General features: G+C 41.8%; 1 protein-coding gene and 1 non-coding gene across 5 annotated transcripts in view; both read right to left on the reverse strand.

Moving 5' to 3' along the window:
- LOC123521793 (zinc finger protein OZF-like) overlaps nt 1-15,958 on the reverse strand; it is a 36,473-nt gene that overhangs the window by 15,077 nt on the left and 5,438 nt on the right. The gene's annotated exons all lie outside the window — the stretch shown is intronic.
- LOC115869953 lies at nt 5,492-5,689 on the reverse strand. The gene has a single exon (XR_004046461.1). It is a non-coding gene; the product is annotated as a U2 spliceosomal RNA (small nuclear RNA).

The following is a 15,958-nucleotide window of genomic DNA, read 5'->3' on the forward strand; positions in this document are numbered from 1 at the left end:
ACAAAATATTTACACATAAAAGAGGGGCTACTAATTCCACAGATACTAAAAGAATAACAGTTTTATTTGTAACAACTCTATGCCCACAAACTTGATGACCAAGATGATACGGACTAATTCCTTAGAACATACAATCAATCTAGACATACACAGAAAAGTATGATCTGAACACACCTATATCTGTTAAAATAGTTAAATCATTTGAAATTAAATCGGTTTTAAAAAGTTGACAAGCAGAAAACGCATGAGAATAAAGGCACAGAGGCAATATCTGACCTGCTCTGACTACACACTGGAGAAGAATCCAACTCCTTACCAGCTCAAGACTTACTGCCATGAAGCAACCATCAGACACACCTCCATCCTCCAGCCTTCTTTACACTATTGTGTTGGCAACTTTCCCCCCCACAATACTCTACTTTTCTGAGTTTGATAATTTGTTGCAATGTAGGTAGGTGTCATTGAATCAGTTCTGACCCATAGCAATCCTAGGCACAACAGAATGAAGCACTGCCTGGTCCTGCAGCATCCTCACAATTGTTCCTCACAATGCCTGAGCCCATGGTTGCTGCCACGGCGTCCCTCATTTCACTGAGGGTCTTCCTTTTTTTGCTGCCCCTCCACTTTACCAGGAAATGATGTCCTTCTCCAGAAACTGGTCTCTCCCGACAACATGTCCAAAGTATGTGAGACTACGTGCTGCTACCCTTCGTCTCAAGAGCACTCTAGTCGCATTTCTTCCCAGGCAGACTGATTTGCCCTTCTAGCAGTCCCTGGTACTTTCGATATTCTCCAGTGTCACAATTCAAAGGCAATGATTGTTCTTCAGTCTCCCTTAGCCAGTGTTCAACTTTCACATGCACATGAGGCAACTGAAACTACTATGACTTGTGTCAGGCACACCGTAGTCCTCAAAGTAACATCCTTACTTTTGAATATTCTAAAGAGATCTGGTGCTGCAGACTTACCTAATGCAACCTGTCTTTTGATCTCTTGACTGCTGTTTCCATAAGCATTGATTGTGGATCCAAGCAAGACAAAATCTTTGACAAATTTACCTTTTTCTCCATTTATCATGATAGGAGGGTTTTGGTCTTCATTACACTGAGTCTTAACTCATACTGAAGGTGGACATTCTTGATCTTCATCAGCAAATGCTTTAAGTTCTCCTCACTTTCGACAAACAAGGCTGTGTCATTTGCATACTGCAGGTTGCTAATAAACCTTTCTCCTATACTGATGCCACATTCTTCTTCATTTAACCCAGTTTCTCTAATGACTTCCTCAGCATAGAGATTGAGCAAGCATGATGATAGGATACAATCCTGGTGAGCAACTTACCTGATTTTAAATCATGCAGTATCCCTTGCTGTGTTCACACAATTGCCTCTTGATCCATGTTCAAGTTATGTATGAGCACAATCAAGGGTTCTAGAATATCCATTCTTCTCAAAGTTATCGATAGTTTGTTATGAGTTAAACAGCTGAATGCCTTGGCCTGGTTAATAAAACACAAGCAAACATCTTTCTCCATCAGAGAGTGCTCAAGTCCTGAAGGGTTTCAGCCTGCAGTATGGATTACAACTCAATGTAGAGAAGACCAAAATTTTCTCAACTGGACCAATAAGTAGCATCATGCTAAATGGAGAAATGGTCAAAGTTATCAAGGATTTCGTCTTGCTTGGATCCACAATCAATGCTCATGGAAAAAAGCAGTCAGGAGAGATCAAAAGATAGGTTGCATTAAGTAAATATGAAGCACAAGATCTCTTTAGAATATACAAAAGCAAGGATGTTACTTTGAGGACTAGGTGCGCCAGGCTCAAGCCACAGTATTTTCAATTGCCCCATATGCATATGAAAGTTGAACACTGAATAAGGAAGACTGAAGAACCAATGCATTTGAATTGTAGTGCTGGAGGAAAATGTTGAAAAGACTATGCAATGCTAAAAGGACAAACCAATCTGTCTTGGAAGATGCTTGGCCAGAGTACTCCTTAGAGGCAAGGATGGTAAGAACTCTGTCTTAAATACTTTGGACATATTTTCAGAGTGATGAGTCCATGGAGAAGGACATCATCTTTGGTAAACTGGAGGGACAGTGAAAAAGAGGGAGGTCCTCAACAAGATGGATTGATACAATGTTTGCAATAAAGAGATCAGGCATTGAAATAATTGTGAGGATGGTGCAGGACTGGGTACTGTTACCTTCTGTGCATAGAGTTGCTATGGGTTGGAACCGCCTCAATGACACATGACAACAAACATCTTTCTGGTATTCTCTGCTTGGAGCCAAGAACCTCTGACATCAGCAATGATATCCCTTGCTCCACATCCTCTTCTGAATCCAGACTGACCTGGCAGTTCTCTTGTCAATGTACTGCTGCAAGTATTGTTAGATGAGCTTAAGCATAATTTTACTGGCATGTGATATCAGTGGTGTTGTTTTATAGTTTGAGCATTCTGCTGGGTCACCTTTCTTTGGAATGGATACAAACATAAATTTCTTCCAGTCAGTTGGCTGAGTAGCTGTCTTCCAAATTTCCTGGCATAGATGAATAAGAGCTTCCAGTGATTCATCAGGTTGGTGAAACATTTCAATTGGTATTCCATCAATTCCTGGAGACTTTTTTTGGCTAATGCTTTCGGTGCAGCTTGAACTTCTTGCTCATATGCTACCTCCTGAAATGCTAGAATGTCTACTACTTCTTTTTGATACAGTGACTATGTATTCTATCTTTTTTTTAAGTATTATTAATTGGGATTTAATACATACATCACATTCCCTAGTTCAATCACATCAAAAAGAATTGTACAATTGCTACCACAATCAGAATCCTAACATTCTTTTTCTTCCTGGACTCCTTGACATCATCTCCCTTTTACCTTCCGCCACCCCTGCACCTCCCTCCCTCTGAAACTACTGGCTGTCCCTATTGGTTCAATTCTGGGTTATATATGCCAAAAAACTGAAGAACACATAGTACAATTTCAAGAAGGTTACCTCCAGTGGCATAACACCTCTGAGATACACCCTAACATGAACAAACAAAAGCCAAACAAAACAATACAGACCAAAAATACAGAACATTTTGGAAACCAGGTCAGGTGCAGCATGTGTCAGAGAAGGGGGATCAACAACGTTTTGCCTGTTGATTCTGCTTTATCCCTTTGATCTTCTATACCCCTCTCTCCAATGCACTGTTTGTAACCCCTTCCTCCCGTCCCTCATGTGTAGACGAAAGGAGTTCACAGGAGGCTTCTTTCCTATGTAGTTCCACAAATGAATGGTGGGTTCCCACTGTCATCCATAGCCTTCTGCACACAGGATTCTCATAATTTAGAGATACTAATCACTTTCTTTCTTCTTTTGACGCTTCTTCCATCATTCAATATATTGCCCACAGTATTTTTCAATATTGCAATTTGAGGCTTGAATTTTTTCTTGAGTTCTTTCAGTTTGTGCTGAGCACGTTCTTCCTTTTTCTGTTTTTTAACTCTAGGTCTTTCCACATTTTATTATATTTGACTTTGTTGTCTCAAGCTGCCCTTTGAAATTTTCTATTCAGCTCTTTGACTTATTTTTTCCATTTGCCTTAGATATGCTATGATTAAGAACATGTTTAGAGTCTCTTCTGACATTCACTTTGATCCTTTCTTTCTTTTTAATGGCGTTTTGCTTTCTCTGTGAATAACGCTCGACACCCTCCACAGTTCATCATATCTTGTCATTAGTGTTCAATGTAGGAAACCTGCTTCTGAGATGTCCTTGAAATTCATGTGGGTAGATTGCATATTGCCTCTCTTTGACAGCTGTTTTTATTTTTTTCAACATGAACTTAAATATGAGAAATAAATGGTCTGTTATACAGTCAGCCCCTAGCCTGGTTTAGCTACTCATATTGAGCTTCTCCATTTTCTCTTGTCACAAATGTAGTCAATTTGATTTCTGTGTATTCCACCTGGAAAAGCCCATGTGTATAGTTACCTTTAGTGTTGTTAAAAAAAGGTATTTGCTGTGAACAAGTCGTTGATCTTGTGAAATTCTACCATGTGTTCTCCAGGCTTCATTTCTATCACCAAGTCCATATTTTACAACTACTGTTCCTTCCTCTTTGTTTTCCAACTTTGTTATTCCAATCACCAATAATTAAAATGCATCCCGATTAGATGTTTGATCGACTTCAGACTGAAGTTATAAGTAGATTTCAATTTCTTCATCACTAGCTTTTGTGATTGGTACATAAATTTGAATAATAGTTATATTCATTGGATTTTCTTGAAGATGGATAGATACAATCCTATCACAAACCTTACTGTATTATCAAGAATTATTTTGCAATGTGCTTTTTGACAATGAACGCAAGGCCATTCCTCTTGTCATTCTCAACATAGTAAATCTTGGTTTTCTGATTCAAAATAGCCAATACCAGTCGATTTCAGCTCACTAAGCCTAGGATATCTTTATGAGGTCCATTTCATTTTTGAAAACTTCCAGATTTCGTAGATTCATACCTTCTCATATTCTAAATTCCTATCATTAGATTTTTTTTTCAGATTTCATTTGTGCAGAAATGTTAAGCTTTTTTTTCTTTAATCATTTTATTTGGGGCTCGTACAACTCTTATAATAATCCATCCAGCCATCCACCCATTGTGTCAAGTACATTTGTACTTTTGTTGCCATCATCATTCTCAAAACATTTGCTTTCTACTTGAGTCCTTGGTATCAGCTTCTCATTTTTTCCTTTCCCTCCCTGCCCCCCCTTAACGAACCCTTGATAATTTATAAATTATTATTATTTTGTCATGTCTTTCTTTTAAAAATCACTTTATTAGGGGCTCATACAACTCATCACAATCCATACATACAGCAATTGTGTAAAGCACATTTGTACATTCATTGCCCTCATCATTCTCAAAACATTTGCTCTCCACTTAAGCCCCTAGCATCAGCTCATCATTTCCCCACACCTCCCCGCTCCCCCCTCCCTCATGAACCCTTGATAATTTATAAATTATTATTTGTCATATCTTGCCCTGTCCAACATCTCCCTTCACCCACTTTTCTGTTGTCCATCCCCCAGGGAGGAGGTCACATATAGTGCCTTGTAATCGGTTCCGTCTTTCCTACCCACTCTCCCTCTACCCTCCCAGTATCGCCACTCACACCACTGGTCCTGTAGGATCATCCACCCTAGATTCCCTGTATTTCCAGTTCCTATCTGTACCAGTGTACATCCTCTGGTCTAGCCAGACTTGCAAGGTAGAATTCGTGTCATGATAGTGGGAGCGGGGAGGAAATATTTAGGAACTAGAGGAAAGTTGTATTTTTCATCATTGCTACATTGCACCCTGACTGGCTCATCTCCTCCCCGAGACCTCCTCTCTGCAAGGGGATCTCCAGTCGCCTGCTAATGGGCTTTGGGTCTCCACTCCGCATGTCTTTCTTTTTATTTTCTTCTTTCCTTTTTTCTTTTCTAGATCCCCCGAGGGGGTACACCATTCCTGGAAGTACTGCAATACCAGGTCGATGCTCGATGCGTGGAGTGGATGAAGCAAGCTGCTATTCCATCTCCCTACTCCAAAAATCCATTTAATATATTGTCCTTGAATAGAGGGTGTATCAGATATTAAACGGATAAGAACAGATACTACACTTGATCTTAGCCAAAACGCCGAGAATTGATTTGTCATGTCTTACACTGTCTGACGTCTCTCTTCACCTTTCTGTTGTCTGTCCCCCAGGGAGGGGAGTATATGTAGATCCTTGTGATCGGTTCCCCCTTTCTACTCCGCCCTCCTGGTATCGCCACTCTCACCACTGGTCCTGAGGGGTTCATCTGTCCTGGATTCCCTGTGTTTCCAGTTCCTTTCTGTACCAGTGCACATCCTCCGGTCTAGTCAGATTTGTAAGGTAGAATTGGGATCATGATAGTGGGAGGGGGGGCGGAGCGGGGAAGGAAGCCTTAAAGAACTAGAGGAAAGCTGTATGTTTCATCGTTGCTACACTGCACCCTGACTGGCTCGTCTCATTAGCAAATTTTTACAGCTTTTTCTCCTCGCCTTGGGTTGGGCCCCATCAACACATGCTGATCCTTATGGCTCCCCTCCCACAGGCTTTTCCCCACTCACGTCATGATGGTCAAGTCGACTTTGAGAAAGCAGCTCCTCCTCACACATTTCCAGTGCCCTCTGACCTGAGGCTCCCATCCTCTGGCACTACATCCTGCTTCCAGTAATTACTCCTTCATTATCTGACAATGTTTTGAATCTGCATATGGTTTTCAATGACTACTTCCTCTGAACTGGGGAGCCAATTCCTTCCTCGTTGTCTTTTCTTAGTCTGGAAACTCCACTGAAACCTGTTCACTTTGCATGTGACTCGGTGGCATTTGAAATACCAATGGCTTCGAGTATTACAACAACACACAAGCCACCATAGTATGACAAACTGACTGACAAGTGGTGGAAACTCTAGCAATGGCCACACATAACTCAGACAGTACTCACAGTTACAGAGGTTTATTAGAGAAGCGAACAGGTTACCCCAAGGCAGGACTATCAAACATTAAAGGTTCAATCTTTGGTCCACACAAGCATCTCTTTTCAGACAGCAGCCAAATCTCTCTGTGGTCCTCAGCGTCTTCTGCTGTGTGGTCCAGGAAGCCTGTTTGCTGTTCCACCTCATTATCTCAGATGTCCAGACCTTCTGCTTTGTCTCATGGTCTCTGTGCCACAGACTCTGGTTTCAGCCCGCATGGTCTTGAACATGCTCCATTGGTGGTGGTTCTTTCTTGATGACCTGAGAATTCTCTGCTTCCAAGAGGGCTCTCTTTCATGAAGGTGTGGCTTTTGTCTTTCAGCAGCAGACCATACCCCCCAAAGAAACAAAGGGTAGTGACTTGATTCAAACTCTTTAGTAAAATGGAAACTCAGAATACACCAAACTTCATCCTTTCCATTATTGTAACAGAGAATTTCCTGCAAATTGAGATTATGACTACAAGCATTGAGAATAGAATTTACAATATATCGCATAAAGGAATATGGCAGAAAGAACCATATTAAGAAGTTTCCCTTCACTACAATACCAGATATAGACTGGTTTATTCATAAACTCTACCAGTTATTTAATGAAGAAAATATACCAAAATAGAAGTTGAGAGAATATGCCAAATCAAAAAAGGTGGACCCAAGACGGTGGTCTAGGCAGATAAGCCATCCAGACCTTCTATAACAAAAGCTTAAGAGACCAGGTGAAATGGATTAGGATGACAAAAGTGAAACCTCAAACTTCAAACAAATAATTTTTTTTTTAAATGAGACTGAACAAAATTAATGAAAAGGAACAGTAAAAAGACAACTGCCACAGCATGGCCTTTTAAAATTAACCAGTGTCACTTGCTCAGGGGTGCACCAGCACCCACATTAGCAACTGCAGCCCTTATCTTGTAAGACTTCTTGTTGACCAGAGGACACTACCCTCCAGCCATACCTAACCAGTCTGGTCAACCCTCCTCCACCCTACTGCTATTGCTCTCTTCCTGTCTTGTTTATATCTTTTTTTCATAGCTCTCCCACTCTCAATTTCTTTTTACCCTGTGTTTTTTTTAATCTGATGGAGTGGGTGGCATAGGGTTTGGTGGCAAGAAGTGCCCCTCCTTCCCCTCCCCCATTGATGGTTCATGATCCCAGAAAGTGAACATTGTACAACTGCAGCTGTGTTTGGGAGCTAGTATTTTGATCACCACAATGCTGCTTTCATTCCTTCTAATTTGTTCCTTCTCCCCCTGGTCTTACTTCTCCCTCCCTACTCCTTACTCTCATTTCCTTCCACCTCTCCGTGCCCTTTTTCTTTTCTTGGAATAGACAGCCCTCCCCACTGCCACTCATACGGCTGTCAGTGCTCACTAATACCCTCCCTGGTCAGAAGTATGTGTTCCTACAATGTGTGCTGTGTTCTGACACAGCTGTTTGGGGCACCAAGCATTTCCATCAGTAGGGTTTTGTGGGTTTTTTTAAATATCCGTTTTCCTTCTTCATTCTCCCCCGCTTTCTGAACCTTGTTTTTCTCTCCTGTTTTCCTTTCCTCTTCCTCTAGCCTCCCATTGTTTCCTTCCAATTGTAGGAGGCATGCAACCACTGCCTTGTATTGAGCAGCCTCACTCCCAACCCCTTTATTCATGCCCCCACAGTGAGCTATACATACCCACTGCAGTTGTATTTGATAACTAACATTTGTGTTAGTGTTTTTGCTTCCAGCAATTCCCCAGCCTCTGAATCCCTGTTTTTTGCCTTTGATCTCCCCACACCCCGACCACTTTTTTGATCTGGCTGAGCTGGTGCTCCATGTACTGCCACCTCCATGCTCACTAACACCCATTCCTGGCACTATGCATTTGGTGATGCATGTCTCAGTGGAGCAAGCACCAGTTTTGCCACAGCCATGTTCAGGAGTTAGCAACACTACAGACCTCTTTTGTCCTCTCTTCTTCCCTTTCTTCTTAGGTCTCATCTCCCCCACTTATTAATGTTTCCTTCCTTTTCCACCCCACCCCCCTCCTCCATCATTCCCTAGCAATCAGGAGCAGTCATACCCACTACATCTGTTCCCTGCTCACTGGAAGTGCCACTATCTGCTCCAACACCAATGGACTAATGATAGTGGTCAGCACCCGCCTAACCTGACTTCATAGGCTCTGCACAATCAACTACCCAATCCACCTGTAGAAAGGTGATGAGCACTCCAATGATGAAAAAAAAAATCAAGGTGAAGCAAATCAATACATACTCAACAAATTAATACAATAACTTTACAATGCCTCAGAAACAACAGAGAACCTTCAGCTCACACACACATATATAAAACAAGACAAGAAGGATCAAATAAGTGACCAAAACAGAGGGCAAGAAAATCTGGTGGAAGAAATGCTACTAGAACTGCCTGATAATTCAAAGTAATTGTATTTCAAGTGCCTTCAATGAATTGAGACAAAGTTTGAGGAAAACAAAGATAAAATCAAAGGAAACTAACAAAAACCTACATTTCAAAAAATCAATAAGAGAGCAAATTAAAATAAATGGAAAACCATACAAAAACGAGCAAACTAAAACTGAGATTATTAATATCACAATTACAGAAATAGATAATGCATAAGCAGACAAAGAAGTATAATGAATCAATGGAAGACAGGATTGGTAAGAAATATTAATACCAATATTAGAAAAACTATCAGAAAAAAAAGAATGAAAAAAACTGAAGAAAGCCTAAGGATAATTCAGGACACCATCATAGGAATAACTTGTATCTGGTAAGAATTCTAGAATAGGAAGAAACAGAAAAACACTGAGAAAATTGTCAAAGATTCGTTGGAAGAAAATTTATCCAATATCATGAAGCACAAGAATGTAAGCATTCAAGAAGCTCAGTGAACCCAAAAGAAGACTGCAAAGAAATCACATTTAAACTCACAAAACCAAAAGCAATTTAAAGATTTCTCATGAAAACCATGGGAAGAAGGCATTTGGATAACACAAGGGGAGGATAAGTTAAAAAAGTAGTACAACAAAATTATAGAAAACTTTATTAAGCAAAATTGTCAAAATGTGAAGTTATTGTATTTCAACATACATCCAACTCTATACATTCCTGTATTCAGCATCATTGCATGTACTTTGTGAGTCTAAAAAAGAATTAATGGACTAGTATCAGACAAATGGGTTAATATAAGGCTTATGGACTTTATCTGGACTGGCCAAGGGACTGACTATGCCTGAGAGGCTAAAGACCAATTTGACATGCCTATGGCATGGCTGAGAAGAAATGCTGTGGACAAAAGAATTATATCCTAATATTTTGTAACGTGTTAGATCCCCTCATAAACGCCATTATCTCAAGCACTGTCTGTGATTTCTGTGTGGCCACTGCAATCAATGCTCAAGCCCAGCAGTTAAGTAGGGTGCCTTAGGAGGGACAGTTGGTGTCAGAATAAGATAAAGGTTAGAGGTATATCTGACCTTTGGCCAGATATGGAGTTAGATTCTCCTCCCTGGGTAGCCAGAGGATGTCAAACATGGCACCTCTACCATTATCTGAAGTATGGTATCCACATGGGAATAACCAATAATAGAAGGGAAAACAATTCCATGAAGAGGCACTCCAATCTACATGAAAAGGTGATTCATGGCACTGCAAACACTACAAGACAGTGAGAGAAAACCTACACACTCGACGATGTGAGACATTACATTTCAACCACTCACCAGTTGGTGTGTTGTACTGTGGTGGCTTGTAAGCTGCTGTGACCCTGGACATTGTGCCACTAATAGTTCAAATACCGGCATGGTCACCCCGATGAACAGGTTTTAGCGGGGCTTCAAGATGAAGACAAATTAGGAAGGAGGCCCACCTTGGAAAAAAATGGCCACTGAACATAAAGACGTTATGAGTAGCAGTGGAACGCTGTTTTGATACTCGTGACAGAGGATGAGTGTAGTGTGCGATGTCGGCATGGAGCAGAATAAAGACATGGACATGGGAAATGTAATTCAACACCAGCGAAGGGCTGACACCATCGGGCTGTGGGTCGTGCGATGGCCGCCCTGTGCGGTCTTCATTCTCTCTGCTAGCTAATGCTTGGGGTAGTAAGCACGTATGAACTTCTTCAAAGCAAACAAAAAACGAGGTAGCAGACTATAAACTCTTATGTATCTAAGCACTAGGTTCTCAAGACTAAACTGCCTTATCAGGGAGCACAAGGTCTAGTCCTTGAGAAGGAACACAGTGCCTTCGGTTATGTATGTTTCAAGAATTGTTTGCAGCTCAACTGCCCAGATCCGCCCTCACGTGCAAGGGCTATCTGGTGTCCATAGGCAGAGTCCACAGCCCTCAGCCTCTGTTAACTCCTTTGAGGACCAACAGATGAGCTCCTTAGGCCAGAAGTTGCTCAAAATACAACTAGGGAAGAATTGCCTCCTCAAATTATAGAAGACCTAAAAGACGTGGGGGGAGTAAAGCTTCTGGAAGCTTTATTTGCTGACGTGGCACAACTCAAGATAAGAAACAACTGCAACATCCATTAATAACTGAACTATGGAATGTACCAGTACAATCTAAAACAACTGTTATGTCATCCAAAAGTAAACGAGATACATTAAGATTGATATCCTAGGCATTAGTGAACTGCAATGAACTGGAATTAGTAATAAAACTATGACTGGTATTAGTCATAAAACGAATCTGACAATCTGGGAGTGTGCTGGCAGACCCCACCATGATGCCCCAAACCTGGAGGGCAACATAACCACATGGAACAACGCATGAACAGACAGGTCGACAGGGCCGGCCCCAATCAGAGCCAAACTGACCCCTCCCTAGAAGTATGTGCTACAGAGGACAACACTAAACCTACAGGTTGGGGAGAGGAGCCAGCCTGCCAGGTCCATACAGAAGCAAACCAAAAAGGAAAAAGAGAGAGTGAGGGCCTAGACGCCCTACTGGAACACAAAGCCCTGAGACTGACGTCCCTGCACGGGGCTGCTAAGGCACAGAGAGGACTGTAGGGCTGATAACAGCTCGAGACATGATGTCTCCTAGCTGGGGCATACCAAGACAGAGGACAATTCTGAGGACACACAGCAGGGAGTGTGTCTGGTCTGACCACCCTCACAGTGGGGTGAACCAAGAAAGGAACATAACAGATCAGCAATGGGGGCAAAGCAAAGTCACATAATCCCCAAAGAGCCCCAAAATAGACTTCAGGTTAGGAGGGGCAATTCCCGGAACTCCCCAGGACTAGTGGGGAGATCATCAGAAAGGTCAGCAGACAGACCTGGAACTATGTATGCATTTGGGGGGGGTTTCTGCTAGTTTTTTTCCTTTGTTTGTTTTTCTCTATTTATTCAATCTTTTGGTCTTTTTGTTTGTCTCTGTTATTATTGTTTTGCTTAGCAATGTAAGCTAGGCATGTGAAGCAAGCCAGAGGAAAGAGCAGAGGGCCTGAAAGGGCCTGGGGAGAAGAACAGGCACAGAAAAGGAGCAGTGAGCAAACAATGCCACACACAGGGGAACAACTAAGAAATTAAAAGCAACAAGGAGGACATAGAGATCCTGGGGGTGTTGGAGCAATAATACTAAGAGGCAGAAGAAAGGTGAGCATCACGGTGGTGCAGGAGGAAGGTAAAAGGAAACAGAGGTAGGGAGAGGGGCGTGTCTGATGAGAGCACACAGGAGAAACAAAGAGGGATGGAGAGGCAGGGGAGCACATCCTGGCCCACCAAGCCTCGAGGATGATGTTCCTGCTCAGACCAGACAATGCACAGAGAGGACCACAGAGCCGGCTCCACCACAAGACACAATGTCCCTCACTGAACCATAGCGCTACAGGGGACAGTGCTGCAGACACAGTGCGGGAACTGTGACTGGTCTGATCCCATCACACTGGGGCGAAATACTGAGGGCAAGTAACAGAGCAGCAAGGGGAGCAAAGTGATGAAATCCACAGAGAATACCAAAAATAGACTTTGGAGATAGAGTGTGGCACCCCACCAGATTCGGCTGGAAAACACTCATAAAGGCCAACAAACAGACCTTTTCCATTATAGGCTTTCCATTTTTGTCAGTGGCTTTCTTTTTGTTATTGTTATTGTTTTGTTGGTTTTTACTTCCTTTATTGTTTTGTTTGACTTTGCCTGGTTTTTACACTTATAAATGTCTCTGCATGTCTATCTAGGTAAGATAGGTGGGATAAAAAATTCGGAGATTGAAAAAAACAGGACTGATGATTCTGGGGGGATACCGGAGAAGGAGAGGTGGGAGAAAGGAAGGGGTGGGGTGGGGGACCAACCCAGGGATAAGAGAACAAGTGAACTCAAATCAATGGAGATAAGGGTGTAGGGCTCCTAATGGGGCTTAATCAAGGGCATTGTAGCAGCAAGGCATTACTAAACCTGAATGAAGGCCGAACATGATGGTGGAGCAAGAGGAAAGTAAAAAAACCAGGAGGCAAAGGTCATTTATAGAGGTCTAAATACAGGTATGTACATATGTAAATATGTATATATAAAACAAGAGGCAAATAGAACTACGTACTCATATCTATATGTTAAGAATTAAGGTTGCAGATGGACATTGGGCCTCGACTCAAGTACTCCTTCAACAGGAGACCACTTTGTTCTAATAATCTGGCGTTCTGTGATGCTCACCTTCCGGATACGATTGCTGAAGACAAAAAGGGTGCCCAAGCATGTGTGGTAAAGAAAGCTGAAGGTGCCCAGCTATCAAAAGATATAGCATAGCATCTGGGGTCTTAAAGGCTTGAAGATAAACAAACGGCCATCTAGCTGAGAAGCAACAAAGCCCACATGGAAGAAGCACACCAGCTTGTGTGATCATGAGGTGTCAATGGGATCAGGTATCAGGCATCTAAGACCCAGAACAAAATCATACCCAATGTGAATGGGGGGCATGTAGTGGAGACGCAAAGCCCATCTGTAGACAATTGGACATCCCCTCACAGAAGGGTGACAAGGAAGGGATAAGTCAACCAGGGCACAGTATGGCACCAATGAAACACACAATGAGGCCTCCTCACCCACCACTATCATGACCCCAGTCATTGCTTTTCAGTTCTGGCTAGACTGGAGCATTGTACACTGGTACAGATACGAGTTCACAGAATCCAGGTCAGAGAAACCCCTCCGGAACAGAAATGGGAGTAGTGATGCCAGGAGGGCAGGGAGAAGGTGGGAGGAGAAGAGGAGAATGATTACAATGATCACACATAATCTCCCCTGTCCCGCCCCCAGGGGGATAAACAACAGAAACATGGGTGAAGGAAGACGTCAGTTGGTATAAGATATGAAAACAATATTAATTTATAATTTATCAAAGGGTTATGAGGGTGAGAGGGGGGAGGGAAGGAAAAAAGAGGAGCTGATATCAAGGGCTCAAATAGAAGGTAAATGTTTAGACAATGATGATGGCAACATATGTACAAATATGCTTGATAACAATTGATGTATGAATGTTATAAGAGCTGTAAGAGCCCCCAATAAAAAAGAATCAGGCAATCTCATGATTTCTTATGCCAGCAGTGACAGATAAAAGTGCAGGGGTGTCATTTTCAGTAACAGAAAGAACATTTCACAACCTACTGTGAAGTACAATACTGTCAGTGATAAGATAATAGCCGTATAATACCTATGAGATTTATCACTATTATTCAAATTTATGCACCAATCGCTAATGTCAAGATGAAGAAATTAAGGATTTTTCATAATCACTAATAACTGCAAAGGTGAAAGGTAGAAACAAACAAGGAAGAATGTGGGAAAGCATAGCTTTTTGATAACACTGAAATTTAAGACTGCATGATATGACTTTGCAAGACCAAAGGCTTACTTACTACAAATAACTTCTTTCAGCATAAACAGTACATGTAGACCTTGCCACATGAAATACACCGGAGTCAAACAGACTACATCTGCGAAAACAAATGATGGAGCAGTCCACCGTCTTCAGTTAGAAGACCAAGAAATAGCTATAGAACAAGCCATCAGTTGGTCACATGCAAGTTCAAGTTGAAGTTGTAGAAAATCAAGACAACCCATGGAGTCAAATTACATCCTTGAGTATATCCCACCTGGATTTAGAGACTATTTAAATTCAAATTCCAAAGAATTTGGAAGATAGCTACTTCACCAAATTAATGGAAGAAATCCATATGCAGAAAATTTCTAACAATATCATCAATCACATACAAGTTAAATTTTGCTGAAGACAATCTAAAAACAGTTATATTACATTAACTGGGAGCGGTATATTAATAGGAAGCTACCAGGAATTCGACTTTATTCAGAAGAGGATACAGAACGAGGTCTAGCTTGCTGATGCTTGATGCATCTTAGCAAAGAACAGAGAATCCCAGAAAGATGTCTACTTCTATTTTTACTAAGCAACAGCATTAGACTATGCAGATCATACAAGTTATAGATAACATTTCGAAGAATGAGAATTCCAGAACACTTAGTTGTGTCGATGTAGAACTGTATATATAGACAATTCTGACACACAGTGACCCTACAGGCAGTGTTCCATAGGTTTCCCACGACTGCAAATCTTCACAGGAACAGACTGCCTCATCTTTCGCCAGAAGAGATTGATGGAGTCAACGTGAGACTTTTTTGGTTAGAAGCTCAAAGCTTAACCCACTACATCATCAGGGGTTCATCTCCATATTCTTTAAAAGAGCTAAACTGATCATCAGATAATCCCCAAGGTTGGCAAACATATGGAACAAAACATATATGCCTACTTTGTCAGGGGGAAAATTTGTACAATGCATCAGCATTCCCTTATAACTTTGCCCTTGGCTATAATCTGCAACTCAGCGCTTTCCTCTCCCTGGAGAGTTATTGTACCAGAGCACCTGGAGCCTGGAAATAAAATGAAGAGATGACCAGCAATATTCACAAAAGCAACAATCACACATGGACCATTCAAATTCTGTAAGCTCTACAGTGGGTAGGTAAATGGCGGCCCATTCGTACAGTGGCGCACAGACAGAGCAGAGCTGTAGACATCGCCAGGTATGAAACCAAGTCACCTACAGAACAATTCACCGAAGAAACCCCACACAATCATACTTGAATTTCAAATAGCAAAATCAAAAGGGAAAGCTAAACAATATACATTATAGAAGAAGGCTGGAAGAGATACAGCTATTATACCAGGAAAAACAGGATTAATAATAATACACTTTTAAAGCACATATAGTTATGATATCCGGGCAGGTGATGAGATCAGAGCGAGATACTGGGGGAGGCCATAAAAAGTGGCTCTACACACAGGAACAGATGACGGGGGAGGAGGAGAGACTGGAGCACATCCTGACCCACTAGGCCAAATAGAGCAGCCAGTCCAAAGAGGACCACATGGCCAACCCCACTATGAGACG

This window comes from Echinops telfairi, unplaced genomic scaffold, assembly GCF_000313985.2.
Source record: "Echinops telfairi isolate 266 unplaced genomic scaffold, ASM31398v2 ScPeMD7_62;HRSCAF=233, whole genome shotgun sequence".
Taxonomy (NCBI): Eukaryota; Metazoa; Chordata; class Mammalia; order Afrosoricida; family Tenrecidae; genus Echinops; species Echinops telfairi.